This window comes from Peromyscus leucopus, chromosome X (assembly GCF_004664715.2).
Source record: "Peromyscus leucopus breed LL Stock chromosome X, UCI_PerLeu_2.1, whole genome shotgun sequence".
Classification (NCBI taxonomy): domain Eukaryota; kingdom Metazoa; phylum Chordata; class Mammalia; order Rodentia; family Cricetidae; genus Peromyscus; species Peromyscus leucopus.
In genome coordinates, this window is record NC_051083.1 from 64,840,600 (window position 1) to 64,859,723 (window position 19,124).

Consider the following 19,124-nt stretch of genomic DNA (forward strand, 5'->3'; position numbering starts at 1 on the left):
TCTCCAGGAACAGTGTCCTACAACAACATACCAATGATCCCTCCAGTAAGAGTTAATGCAAATGAGCCTGTCAATCACTTGAAAAAGATAAAGTCTTTAGGAAAAGCTGTTTGTTCTAGACACTATAAAAATAGTATAAAGCTTGCCTAAAAGGTATATTGGAACTATCTTTGGCCATTGTCCACTCTCACCTGCTGAGATTCCACTCTCCTCTGCAATGTCCCCTTTGGTCACTGGCCATCCTCACCTCTTTTTTTTCTTTATTAAGACATGTTTTGTTCATTTTACATACCAACACAGATCCCTCTCTCATCACTCCTCCCACTCCCCCCAAGCCTTTCCTCTCAACCTACCCTCCATCCCCTCCTCCGAAAAGGTAAGGCCTCCCATGGAGAGTCAGCAAAGCCTGGTACATTCAGTTGAGGCAGGTCCAAGCCTCTCCTCCTTGCATCAAGCAAGGTGTCCCACCATAGGTAGTGGGCTCCAGAAAGCCAGCTCATGCACCAGGGATGGATCCTGATCCTACTGCCAGAAGCTCCTTTAAACAGAACAAGCTACACAACTGTCTCGCTTATGCAGAGGGCCTAGTTCAGTCCCATGGAGGCTCCACAACTGTTGGTCTAAAGTTCACAAGTTCCCACTAGCTTGGTTCAGTTGTCTCTGTAGGTTTCCCCATCATGATCTTGATGCCCCTTGCTCACAGAATCACTCTTCTCTCTCTTCCACTGGACTCCTGGCACCCTCACTTCTTTTTTTTTCTACTTATCTTTTTATTAGATTTGTCAAAACATCTATCCTGACAATGTGGCAGGAAAAAAAAGGTCTGCATATTTGCAATGTAATCCTTTTCTCTCTCTGTGTTTTTAATTTTTTATTATTAAGAAATTTTTCTATTCACTTTACATACCAACCAGAGATCCCCCCTCTTCCCTCTTTCCACCCCCTAGCCTTCTCCCCAACCCATCCCCCAGCCCCACATTTTCCAAGTCAAGGTCTCCCATGGGGAGTCAGCAGAACCTGGCACATTCAGCTGAGGTAGGACCAAGCCCCTCCCCCTGCACCAAAAAGCCCGGCCATGCACCAGGGACAGATCCTGACCCCCCTGCCTGGGGGCCTCCCCAAACAGTTCAAGCTAAACAACTTTCTCCAGTATCTAGAGGGCCCAGTCTAGTCCTATCGGGGCTCCACAGCCACCAGTCCATAGTTCATGAGTTTCCACTAGTGTGGCTGGTAATCTCTGTATGTTTTCCTGTCACGATCTCATGTTCCGTGCCCACAGAATCCCTCCTATCTCTCATCGATTGGACTCCTGGAGCTCAGCCTGGCACCTGGCCATGGATCTCTGAATCTGCTTCCATCAGTCACTGGATGAAGGCTCTATGATGACAGGGTATTCACTAGTCCAGTCACCAGAGTAGACCAGGCCAGGCACCCTCTTAACCACTGCCAGTAGTCCAAGGTGGGGTCATCCTTGTGGATTCCTGAGACCTTCCCTGGCACCCTGCCTCTTCCTAGTCCCATGATGTATTCATTTATCATGGTATCTCTTTCCCTGCTCTCCCACTCTGTCCCTGTTCCAGCTCAACACTCCCATTTTCTTATGTTTTCATCCGCCATTCTTTGCCTTCCATTACCTCCCCCCATTCCCAGTTTGCTCATGTAGATCTCATCTATATGTCCCTCTTAGGGTCCTCCTTGTTAGCTAGCTTCTCTGGAGCTGTGGGTTGTAGTCTGGTTATCCTGAGTGAGGTAACCCAGACTCAGAAGAACAAGTATGGTATGTATTCACTCATAAGTGGATACTAGATGTGAGGGGAGGGACACCCTCACTTCTTGCTACTGGACTCTGCTCTGCAGTGGCCCCTTTGGCAAACGTCTACTTTTACCCTTTTGAGAATGTCCTCTGCTTTGCAATGATCTCTTTAGCCATCTACTCTCATCCTTTGATATATATTTCTACAGTATAATAAACTGACCACCTTCTACAGTATGCTCTGTGGATCTCATCTGAATGCTTTCAACAGAGATCACAAGAACCAAGGAGCTAAGGGGCATCCAGAGAGAAATACTGGTAACATTGTTGAGATCTAGTTTTGTAGTTTGAGTAAACATAATTAATAGGATTTTGATTTTTTTTAACTTGTTCTTTCTTTTGTGTTCTAGCCTATCATCTCTTCTGAATAATGTTCTATGTGCAGTTGAGGAAGATGTATACTCTGGTGGTGTTGTATGGTATGAGCGCTACATGCCTCCTTGATGTATGAAGTTGCTCACATCTTCAATTTCCTTATTTATCTTCTTTCTAGTTCTGTGAATTAAAAATATATCAAAGTCTCTAATGATTATTGTAGACCTATTTTTTGGTCCCTTCAGTTTTGTTTACTTCATATATTTATTACTCTGCTTTTTGGTGTGTGTATATGTTTATAGTTACTATATATTTTTGATGGGCTGTACTTTTATCAATCTTTAATATCATTCTTTATCACTTTTAAGCATTTTTTCTTAAACTTCAACTTAGCTACTATTTACATGGCATATATTTTTCCATTTGTCCCCTTTTGATCTATTTCACCTTTGTATTTAAAATGAGTTTCTTATTTTTTTCCCCACCAAAATGGAAACTATGTGAAGTGATACATATGCTAAATAGCTTGGTTACATTATTTTATAATGTATATGTGTATCAAAACATTGCATTAAGGTCTGACTGTGGCTCAAAGGCAGACAAATTGCTTAGCATTGGTAAGGCCCCGAGTTCCATCCCTAGTAGTATGAAAAAGAATTGAACACTACACTAAATATATACTTTTATTTGTCAATTATATCTCCATACAACACGTGTTATGGTATAGCTGTTCTACAAGTGCAACCTGACCATCACCATCATGAAGCCCAGATTGTTGTGATGACCTATACAATACTTCAACTCCACAGTCATAGTAATAAAATAAGCAAAAGAACATGTTAATAGCTAGGTTAATCAGAGTTATAATTGAATTGTTAACATTAACTCTTAGAAGAAAGGTCACCATACTTTAAATCACTATTCCATACCTCTCATCTGTATGTGGTTTTGGGAAGTTCTAGAGAATACAGGAAGGAGAAGGATGACTAAAGGCAAAACTCCAGTGATGCAGCATCTGTGAGTGGTCATAAATGCTGGAGTGGATTGTTCAGTGAATCAGCTGCCCAAATCACCCATGCAGTGGTCACTCATGTTGGGATTGGACTTTGTTGATGATGAAGCTGCCCAATCACCCATGTTCCTATAAGTAACGCCAATAAATCCATTGGTGCACCAAGCTGAACTTAGGTGGAGTCAGGTTTTTAGTCTGTAAGTGATGCCCTGTGTGGGATGAATAGTCATTTCTTTATACCTCCCCTCCAGGAAAAGTCATACAACAAACAACAATGGAGTTTGATTTTTAATCCATTTTTTCCAATCACTTCAATTTTAGAATCAGTGACAAATTTAACATGTGTATAAATCATCTTTAACACTTTAAAATGCATAACAGCAATGTTAACTATATTCACATTATGGGAAAATAGATCTATAGAATTTCATGTTGCAAAAGTAAACCTCTATTCTATATTTTATAAAACAAGTAAACATAATGAGAAGAATGAGGAGGAAGAGAATGACAAAAACAACAAAACTTTTTTTCTCCATCACCTTGACTGCAGTGGTTTGAATAAGAATGGCCCCCATAGGTTCATTCATACATTTGAATGCTTGGTCATTAGGGAATAGTACTACTTGAGGGAGACTAGGATGTATGGCTTTGTTGGAGTAGGTGTGGCCTTATTGGAAGAAGCCAGTCACTGGGGGGTGGGCTTTGGGTTTTCAGTGGCTCTCACTCTCTCTCTTCCTGCTGCTTTCAGATCTAGATGTAAAACTCTCAGCTCCTCTTCAGCACCATGTCTGCCTGCATGCTGCCATGCCACATGCTTCTTGCCAAGATAATTCTTGACTAAACTTCTGAAACTGTAAGTAAGCCCCAGTTAAGTGCTTGCATTTAGAAGAGTTGCTACAGTCATGGTGTCTCTTCACAGACATAGAAGACTGACTAAGACAATGACCCTGGTAATTACCAAAATAAGAATTTGAGAATTTGTATATCTGTTCACCAGGGAAATGTGGTATCACGATAGTAACAGCTTCACAGAATAAGTTTAATGGTGTCCTCTCTATTTCTTTTTTATGAAAATATTTAAGAAGTGCTGATGCTAGACTTCCTCAAATATTTGTTAGGATTCAATAGTGAATCCATCCAGCCCTTGACTTTTCTATGTAGGAAAACTTCAATATCATTGCTTATTTTGCATCTCTTGTAGTTATTTGTATCTCCTTGAATTCATGTTAGCAGCTTACATGGGTTAAAAATATGTCCATTTCTTTTGAAAATTTGTTTGAGTTGGTAGCTTGAGTTTCATTTTAAAAAGAAACCATTAAATGAATTTTTTTTGGCTTGAGGTTAAGATAGAATTTCCAACAGTGTCTGAAATGGCCATAAACATGTTTCTGCCATTTTGTACTATCTGTAAAACGGCATTCTTAGCATTGACAGATAGGCAATTTAAACATCAATAAACTCTGAAAAACATTGGATATTGTGTGATACCAAACAGCTCAGATTTAGTACCCTTTAGGGGCATGTGGGAGAAGTTGAGACAATGTCTCCTGTAGCCCAGGCCAGCTTCACACTTGCTCTGTAGTTGAGGGTGGCCTTGAACTCTTGATCCTCTTGCCTCTACCTCCCAAGTACTGGGTGTGCCACACCTGCTTCAAGATTTAATTCCTTATATAAAAATAAACATGTCTATCTCATTAGTTTGCAGATTTCCTTTCATCTTTACTAAATGGTAAAGTTGCATGCATACTAAAAAATTGTTTTAAAATAAATCTCTGTAGAATTTTTAAAAAGTATATCCATTTCTTTTAAGTTTTCTAACATTTTGGTTTTATCAACAGTGCTAGGAATCAAATCTAGGACTTTGAACATGCCAGGAGCACTTTTCCACTGAGCTACATATCTAGCCCCAGTTTTCTAGCTTTTTAGAATGAGGATTCAAAGTATTCCTTAATGTCCCTCTGGATTTTATTAGAGTCTGCTGTAAGAGCTTATTTTTCACCTCTAATTTTTCTTATTTAGATATCTATTTTTCTTTAGATTTTTGATCTTTCTCTTTTCAAATAACTAACTTTCTGTTTGATTGACTATATTATTCGTGTCTACTTCTTGACATTCATATCATCCATCTGAGTTTGACTTGTTGTTTTTCTAGAACCTTGAGGTATATAATTAGGTTATTTATTTGTGATCTCATTAATTTTTTTAACATAAGTGATCTCATTGATTTTTTTCAAATGTAAGCACTTAGAGCTATAATCTTTCCTCTTATGAATGTCTTTTTGTATCCCATAAGTTTTGGTAGGTTATATCATAATTTTCATTTGTTTTTAGGATTTCAAAAACTTTCCTCGATTTCCTCAATGATCCACTGTTCATTCAAAAATGTATTGCTCAGTACTAAGTACTTGTGTAGCTGCTTTTATTCTACTGTTATCTGATAAAATATAAGTAATTCGATTTTTGCTTTGTATCCTATAATGTGCGTAGTTTTAAAGAGAGCCTTATTTGCTGCTGAGAATAATGTGCATTCCCTATTAGTTGGATAGAATACTTTGTATCTGTTAAATGCAATTTCTTTCTGGTGTTATTTACTTAAACTGTTTCTTTGTTGATTTTTAGTTTGAAGTATGTGTCTACAGATTAGAGTTTTGAAATTTCCTGCTGATTGTACCTGATATTTGGTGTGTAAATGTTAATAATATTCTAATCTTCTTGACGAATTATCCCTTTATTAATGTGTAGTGATCTTTAGGTTTTCAAACCACATTTCTACTACTCACAACTTGTTCTATATATGGAATTTTTATCCACCCGGTTGTGTTTACACAGCCCAGGCCTTTTCTCCTGGGCTTTCATGGTGTCACCTATGAGAACACAAGGCTGGCAGTAGTACCACAACTGATTTCTGGTGGACCTGGCTCCTTCATTGTAGAGAAATTCAGACTTCGGCTTTTTATTTTTTTAGTTTTTCTTGTATATAAATAGGATCTATTATGTTTTTATCATAACATTTTTATCCACTGACTCAGATGGAGCTTTTAAACCACCATCTTACTTGTAAATTCCAATCCACCAATCTTATCCAAATCAATGAAAAAGATATACAGTGTACCATCAGTATACTATGAACAACAATATCGGTCTAAAACTCCACAAATACTATCTCATCACATGTGTACATATAAGTATCTCACCCATTCCAAAAGTTCACTCAAGAATGTGTGTTATTCAGAATGAGTATTTTTGTGGCTTAAATAATAAAATACCATCAATATAAAATATTAATAACATTATCCCTTAACATTTAGCAATACAATCCTTTTCCTCAGCAAGTTCACTAGAAAGTCAATGAATTTCTTTTCTGGTGTTTGGTTGGTTTTGATTTGAGATGGGGTCATACTATGTTGTTCAGGATGGTCAACTCAGTTCTTTAACTCAAGTAGTTCTCCCACCTCAGTCTCCCAAGTACCATGGATTACAAGCACAGCCAAACTAGCATTTATGGAAATATGAAGTGATTCTTCATGTCCAGATGATCTTGGGACTTCAGCTTGTGGCCAGTTCCTAGGCAAGTTTTTGGAATGTGGTGGCATGTTGACTAGCTGTTCCTCTTGACAGAGCTAATGGGTGGCATTTCTGTTTAAAAACACCTGACAGAAACAAACAAGTGTTATGAGATAGTAATGGTAAGCCATGAATAATTATTGCACTCCAATTAAGGAAATACCCTCCCACATACTGTAGAATAAGCATGTAGAATAAGCATGAACTTAACTCCTTTAGTAGTTAAGTTCCTAGAAATACCAGCTTTTCAGAGGCTCACTTTGCATATTTGGGTGTTTTTTTTCACTAGTTCTTTGAGACTTTTTTTAAAATCACATTTATCCCTCCTCCCCACAACTATTCCCACACCTACCCACCCCTTTTCTATCCCCCTAACATTCAGTCTTTCAAAAAGCCCCTCAAGACCAGTTTGTGCTGCTCAAACAGTTTTGGATGTGAGGTCTTCACTGGAACATGGTCAGCTTACCAAGGACTCCACTCCTAAAAGAAAACTATCCCTCCCTCGCCCAGCAGCTAACAATTGCCAATAGCTCCAAGTGATGGTGATTAATACCCACATGTTTTGGACTGCATAGTATTTGTAGTACTTACAAAGATGCCTGTCCATAGAATACCCCAATTTTCTGAGAGCTAGAGCTCGACACTGAAAGTGATGCAGTGGGTCTATGAGAAGAAGCTAATAGAGCAGGTGGATTGGCTCTCTTTGACCTAGCAGTAATCCTGTACTTCTATGTTTAGGTTAGTGTTATCCCTGCTTTGTGAAGTATATCCAAGCTTTTATGGTAAGGATTTTAGGCAAAAAGACAGAACAGACAATTTGGTAGAAGTCATAAAAGCTACTTACCTGTAATTATGGTGTGGAGGTCTACATAAGAAATACCAAACACCAAGCCTGAAGGAAATCCAGATACAAATGTCCAAAGGTGTTCCTCAGTTGAGTATAAGAAGACAGGATGTTGAGCCAAATGGAGTTCAGAGACACAGGGATATTTCAAAGAAAGAAGAGCGAGTATGAGTAAAAGTAATATGTATTAGCCATTTTTAGACAGGTTCTTATACAACCCAGACTGAGCTGTAATCCTATTGCTTTGGTCTTTTTAATGCCAGGATTACATGAGTATACTACCAAGCCCAGTACTCATGGTATTCATATGAAAACAGTATTTTACCCATAGGTGACTTTTTACAAGTTACAAGGCTAAGTTTTCTTGGTATGTTTGGTCTGATGAAAGGGCTGAGTTGAGACAGACAGACATCCCCAGATCCTCTCTCTTAGGTAGACATTGGCTTTGCCCATAGAAAGCCTCACTGTACTCTAATGAATTCCTGATGGTTTAGGGAGGGTTTCAATGATTGCTTCTGAGATCTATTCACCTTTTAGAAAATAGTTCCTGAATTGTCCATTGTCTTCATAAGTACAGTGTGTTCTCCATGCTACACTTGCAGTCTCCTTCTCAAGTTGGATACAGATACAGGATACAGAGTAAAAACCCAAAACATATAGCATGAAAATGGAATACATCCATAGAAATAGGCATAGATAAGAATGCAAAACTGTACAGAAGAGAACAAACTGGGCTCATCTACTTGGCTGTCCTTGCCTAGAACTTTGTACCAATTAGCATATTCTTTATATGTTTCTCTGCATACTGTCAAGACTTGAGTGAAACTAGAAATGTAGGAGGTAGCAGGATGGACTCGCACTTGCTCTGCAAGGGAACCTTCACTGTGCTGAAGTGGAGACAACTGTTCTAAAGGAATCCTGAAGTAGCAGATGTGTAGGAGAAGCAAATATAAAGACAATGTATGGCAGCATGAGTACTATAGTTAATAAGACCATATTGTATTTAGGGTTTTTACTAAATAAGTGGATTTTAGCTGCTTTTGTCACAAAAAAACAGGTATATAAGATAATACATCTATTAATTCATCTTGCTGTAGAGTTGTGTTTACTATGTGGATGTTGTAAAGCTCAGATATACATATCAAAGAATTGCTAGCTTGAACTGTAGGAAAATCATGAGTTCAAGATCATCCTGACTCAGGACTGGAGAGATGGCTCAGAGGTTAAGAGCACTGACTGCTCTTCCAGAGGTCCTGAGTTCAATTCCCAGCAACCACATGGTGGCTCACAAACACCTGTAATGAGATCTGGTGCCCTCTTCTGGCCTGCAATCACATATGCTGTATACATAAATAAATAGATATATCTTTAAAAAAAAATCATCCTGACCGATGAGATAATATCTCAATACAAACATGGCCATACACAACCAGAAAAATCTTCAGTGGTCAGAGCAGAAATGGCCACAGAGGAATGAGGAAACTTCCTGTGGTCACCAAAACAGATTTCATTCACATTAACAGCAAATGTAGCAGGAGAAATCCTAGCTTTAGGCACATTGTTTACTTGTCAAAGTAGTTATGGATGCAGAAGTTCAGGAAACACAAATTATAATGTGACAAAAATAGATATATCTTGACAGGAATGGGGTTAGCAAGGAATGTTCTGTGGCAAGTCTGCTCTCATGATCAAAGCTGCCATGACTTGAGAAGCCATGATAGCAAAAAAAAAAAAAAAAATAAATAATTAAATAAATAAATAAATAAATAAATAAATTCTGTAACAAAGGCAGCTATAGTTTGGAGAAAACAAGAAGGTATATTTTTTTATGGAAGGAGCTCTGACATATAGCATTTAAAGGTCAAGCTCATAACCAGAGCAGAGAGACTTTGAAAGGCATGAGCAAGGAATGGCTTCTTCCATTATCAAAGTAGATGCACCTGGGGAAAGCATGAAGGTGAAGGACTTATTTCTTGGCCAGAGGTGAAACTTTTTTTTTCTGACCAACTTTGTTGAGTCTATGGAAGAGGAGAAGCAGGAAAATTTCCTTAAGCAGGGTAGATGTGGATTGGGAAGATATGGTAATGGAAAACTTCTTGCATTACCGGGCAACTTTAGCTCATGATGGAGTGGATTTGGAAGGCATTTCACAGCTACAACCCTGCACTGAATGAGATGGCATAGAAGTTGAGCATCACTTTCTTGTCAACAGCATCTATATCTAGGGAAAGATATAGTGATAGATGACTTATTCCAATACTAAAGCAGCAACAGGAAGTATGTGACTGCAGAGAACTCTATTGCCAGAGTATTTGTGAGTTAGAAACATATAGGCATGGAAAATTATAACATGATTTTAAACACCCTTATGAGTAAATAAGTCATACTAGATGTTCTCTTTGCAAATAAAAACTTTAATGATTATGCAAGACTGAGAACTGAATTCTATCTCTTTTATGGGTACTCATTTTGAGTAATTGATATGAAAAACTTCTTCAATGCACCAAGTATCTGTGGTTAGTAAAGATGTGATAGAAGGCTTATTTCCTAATAATATTGTCTATGGTAGAAAATGTAGCATGCAGAATATATTTCATGACACAGATAGGAAAATGGTAGCTATTTTTCATCACTAAACAGTTATTGCTGTGGTGGGGGAACACTCAGTAAAAAATTATGGCTTTGAAAGATGTGGAAATTGAGGATTTCGGTAGCTCTCAAAGAAGTATATCTGGGAAAGACAAGAATATAGAGTAGATATTATGATTTGAAGGCATCTATAACTTGAGAAGACATAGATATTGAAGACTGCTACATGGCTAAAACAAATCCAGCTATGAAAAACATATAAATACAATATTCCTCCCAGATTAGAATAAATAATAATGGTGAAGATACAGAAATGGTAAACTTCCTTTGAAACCTATATGATGTGACCTCTTTGGAAGTAGCTGAGTTTAAAGGTTTACTTCCTGGCCAGAACATAGGTAACTAGATAAAAACTGGATATGGAACACTTTTTAATGGTCAAAGCAGAAAGAGCTGGAATAGAAAAATGCAGATTAATACAGCTCCTAATGTGGAAAACATTACATGGAAAGCTTTTTCTTCAAAAATAGAGTTAAAAAGTGATGGAAAGGTCATGGAGATCCGAACAGCAATGTCTATGAAAGATATGGCATAGGAACCATTAAACACCAAACAGGTAATCATTGTGTCCAAGGAAACTTTGTGATAGCAAAGACACACAGCTGAAATCTGTCTTTCATTGTTAGACCAGACAATGCAGAGAAGAACATGTACATGAAAGACATCCATTGGTCAAGAATTTATAGTTGAAAAAAACACAAAGCTGGAACAACTAGAAAAATTCTACTCCTACACGGGAATATCAAGGGGGAAAAACCTAGAAACTACCTGGCAGATACTTGAAAAATAACTTCATAGAAACCAAGCAAATGCTAACCAACAAAAAAGACCTAGTGATGGACCCCAAATAACCAGCTACCACAACTGGCCACATATACCAAGTCTCAGTATGGGCCACACACTACCTAACACCTGCCCAGCCTGAAGAGTGACCCAGACATTCACCCACCTGTTTGGCCTAAAAATCCCAGGCCTACTCTGGTTCTCACAGCTTGCCAACCAGATGAGCCAGGTAAGTACTCCTGAACCCAGCATGCCCACTGCCCTTCATATTCCCAGGAATAGATAACGTAGCAATCAACATGCTACCACAGCAGACTGAGAAACAAATTCATGTGAAACTTCCCGGTCCTTACACACCTATTATTAACTGGTATCTTGCACTCTGCACACTAGACAAATCAATGAGACTGATCTAGTATCATGCTTTCCAACAAGATGGTCATACTCCTGGTCTGGGTCTCCATACTTGTGCAACATCACATCCTGGTAACTAACTAAAAAGCACCACAACTTGGCTTTCTACAAGTTTGCAGAGAAGGTTAGAATCATGCAGCCACAAACCAGCCCACCTTTATTGAGTGTCTCATGACTGCATCAAAACTAAGTATCTCCACCTTCTTAGGCACAGCTAACAACATGATGCATATGCAACAGCCCAACATGCTGAGTTCCCCAGATATCAAATTCTCATGAAATCCTGCAATCACAACACTAGCTGAGGTCCCACAGATTCAGATCAACCCAGCACAGAGTAATCTTCATTACATGACCTCAGAGGATATTTTTCCATATTATGAGGACGAGCTCAGGTCATGCTTGAGGTATACCAGCCCAGAGAGGTCAGTGGAACAGATACTCAACTCCTCATGCAAACCCACACTCACAGCCTACTTGGATACCTACATCCTGTGCTCCCTTCCAGCAAAGCAAAGAAACTGGGGCTGTCATCATAGGCCATGTTCCCATTCTCCCAGGTCTATGGATATGCACACCTTGTGAACTAGACCAACAAGGGGAGATCTCTAGTCCCACAGATGTCTGCTTAACTTCAAAAGGGAGAGCCTTACAGAGGACATACATGTGTGCCTGTCTAACATGGAGAGCAAGAGAGATATTTGGAGGCAATCTACAGTTCAGTGATTGAGAGGTGCCACAAAATGGGCATCTAACAAACAAACATAGAAACTTGGTTTTCTTCATACTCATGGAGTCACCCCTTATAGGCTATGATAGGTTCCACAAAAATTCCCCAAACAAGAAGAGAGGGTGACAACATCCTTGGCCTTGCCCATCATTAACTGGGTGAGTTGGACTTGCAGAGATTTCAGACCTGGCCAGAGAGTTGGTGATCTTATGTCTCATGAAACCCCATACTCGATCTTTCAGATTCAGCTAGAAATATTAGAGCTTACAATCAGATCAGGTCGTCGATGAATGCCTGAATAATACTAAACTGGTGGAGTCATTTAGACTATACACCAGGTAGATATGGAGGGTTCTAGAAATTTATACTCACAAAATAACACGTGTTCAAAGGGCATACTTGGAGACATTCCTGAGGTTCATAGCAGAGACCTGTGCGTGCCTCAGATACTCAGCTCATACTACAAACACAATGCCAGGCTTCACCAGTTTTCCACAGACTGTGGTCCATTCTCACAAAATGAGGAACTAAAGCTCCCTCACAGGCCATGATCCCATTCTCCCAGGTCTAGATGGATATGCACACCACCTGCTCTGGACCAGCAAGTAGAGAGCTCTAGTCCCCGAGATGCATTTTTCATACTCCACAGTGAATGGAAAAGATGGGGACACAGGTTCTTTGTGCCAGTCCATCCAGGTGAGACCAAGACACACATTTGCAAGCCACCGCCACCAACGTGCGGGGCCTTGCTGGGCTATCACAATTGTGCATCAGGCCACCAAGCTTTGAGGCCCGGGTCCCATCATGCTCATGCAATCCCTGCTTCCCAGGCCTAGCTGGTTCCCTCAACTATATATATCCCCAACCCAGAACAGAGGGGGACACACACACACCCTGCTTGGCCCTGTCCATCACTCCATGGCCCAAATGGTGTTCCAAGGGGACCTGACCTGTTAGATGGGTCTCTCTGTCCCCAATTTCCCAAAATTTGATCATTCAGAATCAGCTGGTATCCTAGTGCTCACAGTCAGACCATCCTGGGAGATGGTCTGCAGCTTTCCACTCACCCATGTCATGCACATCCTCTATGGATGCCTGTGAAGGGTCCATGAGCCTGTGTAACACCAAAGCCTCCTGAGTGACCCAGATATTCATCCACCCCCATCGTCCCTCCCACATGTATTCTGGTCCTATCCCTTCCCTACTTACACTGTGCCCATTCTTCATGGGCATGTGGCATCAAAATGCCTGTGCAAAAATACCCTGTCCTGGTGACTGCCTAACATGAAGCAGTCAGACTACTCTGTCAGGATCCTCAGAGAGTGCTGGGGTCACCCAGACTGCACACCAGCCCAGCCATGGAGTGTTCTAGAACTTTATCCTCTCACACTGGTGCATGCTCATAGGCCACGCTGGGGCCATCCTCCCAGGTAGCCAAGCAGAGACAGGTGATTGCCTCAGCTCCTCAGCTCCCCATACAATCCCATAGTCCCAGGCCTTGCTGATCTGCCATTGCCAGTGATCCATTCCAGCAAAGTGAGGAACCCAGACCTGCATTCATAGGCCATGTTCCCTTCTTCAAGTCTAGATGGGTATGCACACCTGGTACAATAGCCCGGCAAGAGGAGGGCTCTAGTCCTACAGAGGAATTCGCCTAACTACACAGTGCACAGCCTAGCTGAGGACACTGGTTCTGTGTGCCAGTGCAGTCAGGTGAGACCAAGACACACATTTGCAGGCCACCACGACAAGACAGGGCCTTGATGGGACAAGACATGTTCAGCGAGCCAGTCAGCTTTGAGGCCTGGGTCATGTGATGCTCCTAGATTACCCCCATCACAGGCTTTGCTGGGCCCCACAACTATTTGCCCAATCCAGAATAGAGGGAGACTCAAATCCTCCCTCCTTGGCCCTATCCACAATTCACTCTCCCAGCTGGTGTTGCACAGCTTTGTGAACCTGAACATATACTTGGGGCTTTTATGTGCCCAATTTTTCCCCAACACTTCATCATTCAGAATCAGCTGGGGTCTTATTGCTCACAGTCAGACCATCCTGGGAGATGGCTGACCTGTAGCCTTCCACACACTCATGACTTCCATGTCCACTATGGAAACTTGTAGAGGGTCCAGTAGCCTGTGCAACACAAAGCCTCATGAGTGACCAGAATATCAACCACCACCCTTGTCCCACTCTCCCAGGATAGCGCCCCCTGCTGGGATCATAGCGCCTTACACCTTCCAATCATGGAGAGTGACCAGACTCTTTCCCACCTTCATGGAAACCATCAGTCACTGGGAATCAACCTTCCTGATGCTGTGACCCTTTAAGACCGGTGGTCATGTCGTGGTGACCAACAAGCATAAAATTATTGTCGTTGGGACCCGGTAACTGTAATTTTTCTACTGTTCTGAATTGCCAGGCAAAGATCTGTGATTCAGGTGGTCCTTGGTGGGTCTCTATCCACAGGATGAGAACCACTGTGATAAAACAAGGTCTCTGTTGGTTTCACAGCACCCAGTGAGCTGAGACTCCCAGATCCCATGATTTCTCATGATCTTTGACACAGAACCCTGTTTCATTTAGGCTGCACCCCAATACAGGCCTGACAGGGGCCAATAACCACAGGACCCACCCATTTCATGACACTCCTAGGCCTTGCTGGAAATTGTAGTCTGCATGCCAGCTCTTCGTGGGTTCTGCCCAGGTCTCTTGCCTCCTGCAAGTGTGCACATACTTCTTGTCTCTGTGGCATCCAATGCCTGTGCAACAGCCCATGCAGGGCAGGCCCAACATGCCACAGTCACCCCACTATCCTGGGACTCCCAGAGAGTCTCGGGTCATGCAGACTGCACACCAGCTCAGCTTTTGAATGTGCTGGATCTTTATCCTCCCTCGTTGACCCATGATCTTAGGTTAGTCCTAGCTGGGCTCATCTACCAAGCATCCAAGCCGAGACCTGTGAGTGCCTCAGCTCCTCAGCTCCTCATAAAATCCCATTGTCCCAGGCCTCAAGAGTTTTTTTCCCACAGACTGTGGCCCATTCTCCAAAGGCTCCCTCACAGGCCATAATACCATTCTCCCAGGTCTAGATGGATATGCACACCACCTGCTCTGGACCAGCAAGGTGAGAGCTCTGGTCCCCGATATGCATGTCTCTTACTCCACAGTGCATGGAAGAGATGGGGACACGGATTTTGTGTGACCGTCTATCCAGGTGAGAACAGACACACATTTGCAGGCCATTGCCACCAACGTGTGGGGCCTTGCTGGGCCATCACAACTTGTGCATCACCCACGAAGCTTTGAGGCCCGGGTCCCATCATGCTCATGCAATCCCTGCTTCCCAGGCCTAGCTGGTTCCCTCACCTATATACATCCTCAACCCAAAACAGAAGGGGACCCTGACATACCCTCCTTGGCCCTGTCCGTCACTCCATGGCCCAGCTGCTGTTGCATGGAGACCTGACCTGTTAGATGGGTCTCTCTGTCCCCAGTTTCCCCCAATTTGATCATTCAGAATCAGCTGGCATCCTAGTGTTCATAGTCAGACCATCCTGGGAGATGGTCTGCAGCATTCCACTCACCCATGTCATGCACATCCTCTATGGATGCCTGTGTAGTGTCCACAAGCCTGTGCAACACCAAGCCTCATGAGTGACCAAGATAATCATCCACCACCATTGTCACCCCCGGATGTATTCTGGTCTGATCCCTTCCCTACTTACACTGTGCCCATTCTTCATGGGCATGTGGCATCAAAATGCCTTTGCAAAAAATACCCTGTCCTGGTGACTGCCTAACATGAAGCAGTCAGACTACTCTGTCCAGATGCTCAGAGAGTGCTGGGGTCACCCAGACTGCACACCAGCCCAGCCATGGAGTGTTCTAGAACTTTATCCTCCCACAGTGGTGCATGCTCATAGGCCACACTGGGGCATCCTCCCAGGTAGCCAAGCAGAGACAGGTGATTGCCTCAGCTCCTCAGCTACCCAAACTATCCCCATAGACCCAGGCCTCGCTGATCTGCCATTGCCTGTGATCCATTCCAGCAAAGTGAGGAACCCAGACCTGCATCCACAGGCCATGTTCCCTTCTTCAAGTCTAGGTGGGTATGCATACCTGGTGTACTAACCAGGCAACGGGAGGGCTCTAGTCCTACACAGGACTTCGCCTAACTACACAGTGCACAGCCTAGCTGACACTGGTTCCATGTGCCAGTGCAGTCAGGTGAGACCAAGACACACATTTGCAGGCAACCACCACAAGGCAGGGCCTTGCTTGGCCAACACCATGTTCAGCGGGCCAGTCAGCTTTGAGGCCTGGGTCATGTGATGCTCCTAGAGTTCCCCCATGGGCCCCACAACTTTTTCCCCAATCCAGAATAGAAGGAGACCCAGATCCTCCCCCCTTGACCCTGTCCACCACTCACTCTCCCAGCTGGTGTTGCACAGTTATGTGAAACAGAACGTAGATTTGGGGCTCTTATGTGCCCAATTTTCCCCAACACTTCATCATTCAGAATCAGCTGGGGTCTTATTGCTCACAGTCAGACCATCCTGGGAGATGGCTGACCTGTAGCCTTCCACACACTCATGACTTCCATGTCTGTAATGGAACCCTGTAGAGGGTCCAGTAGCCTGTGCAACACCAAAGCCTCATGAGTGACCAGAATATCAACCACCACCCTTGTCCCACTCTCCCAGGATAGCGCCCCCTGCTGGGATCATAGCGCCTTACACATTCCAATCATGGAGAGTGACCAGACTCTTTCCCACCTTCTTGGAAACCATAAGTCACTGGGAATCAACCTTCCTGATGCTGTGACCCTTTAAGACCGGTGGTCATGTCGTGGTGACCAACAAGCATAAAATTATTGTCGTTGGGACCCAGTAATTGTTATTTTTCTACTGTTCTGAATTGCCAGGCAAAGATCTGTGATTCAGATGGTCCTTGGTGGGTCTCTATCCACAGGATGAGAACCACTGTGATAAAACAAGGTCTCTGTTGGTTTCACAGCACCCAGTGAGCTGAGACTCCCAGATCCCATGATTTCTCTTGATCTTTGACACAGAACCCTGGTTCCTGTAGTCTGCACCCCAATACAGGCCTGACAGGGGCCAATAACCACAGGACCCACCCATTTCATGACACTCCTAGGCCTTGCTGGAATCTTGTAGTCTGCATGCAAGCTCTTCGTGGGTTCTGCCCAGGTCTCTTGCATTCTGCAAGTGTGCACATACTTCCTGTCTCTGTGGTGAACAATGCCTGTGCAACAGCCCATGCAGGGCAGGCCCAACATGCCACAGTCACCCTACTCTCCTGGGACTCCCAGAGAGTCTCGGGTCATGCAGACTGCACACCAGCTCAGCTTTTGAATGTCTTGGATCTTTATCCTCCCTCATTGACCCACGCTCTTAAATTAGTCATCTACCAAGCATCCAAGCCGAAACCTGTGAGTGCCTCAGCTCCCCAGCTCCTCATACAATCCCATTGTGCCAGGCCTCACCGGTTTTCCACAGACTGTGGCCTATTCTCCCAAGGCTCCCTCACAGGCCATGATCCCATTCTCCCAGGTCTAGATGGATATGCACACCTCGTGCTCTGGACCAGCAAGGCGAGAGCTCTGGTCCCCAGAAGCATATCTCTTACTCCACAGTGCATGGAAGAGATGGGGACACAGATTCTGTGTGACAGTCCAACCAGTTGAGAGCAGACACACATTTGCAGGCCACTGCCACCAATGTGTGGGGCCTTGCTGGACCAACACAACTTGTGCATTAGGCCACCAAGCTTTGAGGCCTGGGTCCCATCATGCTCATGCAATCCCTGCTTCCCAGGCAAGCTGGTTCCCACAACTATATACATCCTCAACCCAAAACAGAGGGGAACCCACACATACCCTCCTTGGCCCTGTCCATCACTCCATGGCCCAGATGGTGTTCCAAGGGGACCTGACCTGTTAGATGGGTCTCTCTGTCCCCAGTTTCCCAAAATTTGATCATTCAGAATCAGCTTGCATCCTAGTGCTCATAGTCAGACCATCCTGGGAGATGGTCAGCAGCTTTTCACTCACCCATGTCATGCACATCCTCTATGGATGTCTGTGTAGGGGCAACAAGCCTGTGCAACACCAAGCCTCATGAGTGACCAAGATAATCATCCACCACCATTGTCCCTCCCGCATGTATTCTGGTCTGATCCCTTCCCTACATACACTGTGCCCATTCTTCATGGGCATGTGGCATCAAAATGTCTGTGCAAAAATACCCTGTCCTGGTGACTGCCTAACATGAAGCAGTCAGACTACTCTGTCCAGATCCTCAGAGAGTGCTGGGGTCACCCAGACTGCACACCAGCTCAACCATGGAGTGTTCTAGAACTTTATCATCCCACACTGGTGCATGCTCATAGGCCACGCTGGGGCCATCCTCCCAGGTAGCCAAGCAGAGACAGGTGAGTGCCTCAGCTCCTCAGCTACCCAAACAATCCCATAGACCCAGGCCTCGCTGATCTGCCATTGCCTGTGATCCATTCCAGCAAAAAGTGGAACCCAGACCTGCAATCACAGGCCATGTTCCCTTCTTCAAGTCTAGATGAGTATGCACACCTGGTGCACTAGCCCGGCAAGGGGAGGGCTCTAGTCCTACACAGGACTTCGCCTAACTACACAGTGCACAGCCTAGCTGAGGACACAGATTCCGTGTGCCAGTACAGTCAGGTGAGACCAAGACACACATTTGCAGGCCACCACCACAAGGCAGGGCCTTGCTGGGCCAACACCATGTTCAGCGGGCCAGTCAGCTTTGAGGCCTGGGTCATGTGATGCTCCTAGAGTTCCCCCATCCCAGGTTTGCTGGGCCCCACAACTTTTTCCCCAATCCAGAATAGAAGGAGACCCAGATCCTCCCTCCTTGACCCTGTCCACCACTCACTCTCCCAGCTGGTGTTGCACAGTTATGTGAAACAGAACGTAGATTTGGGGCTCTTATGTGCCCAA

At 43.4% G+C, this 19,124-nt stretch overlaps 1 long non-coding RNA gene across 1 annotated transcript; it reads right to left on the reverse strand.

Annotated features, from left to right (window-relative positions):
• Nucleotides 1–3,881: 3,881 nt before the first annotated feature.
• On the reverse strand, nt 3,882–17,786 carry LOC114704879. The gene is made up of 3 exons (XR_003736324.2): nt 16,700–17,786; nt 7,549–14,195; nt 3,882–6,790 (listed from the first exon to the last, which is right to left on the reverse strand). It is a non-coding gene; the product is annotated as an uncharacterized LOC114704879 (long non-coding RNA).
• Between the last annotated feature and the right edge of the window lie 1,338 nt (nt 17,787–19,124).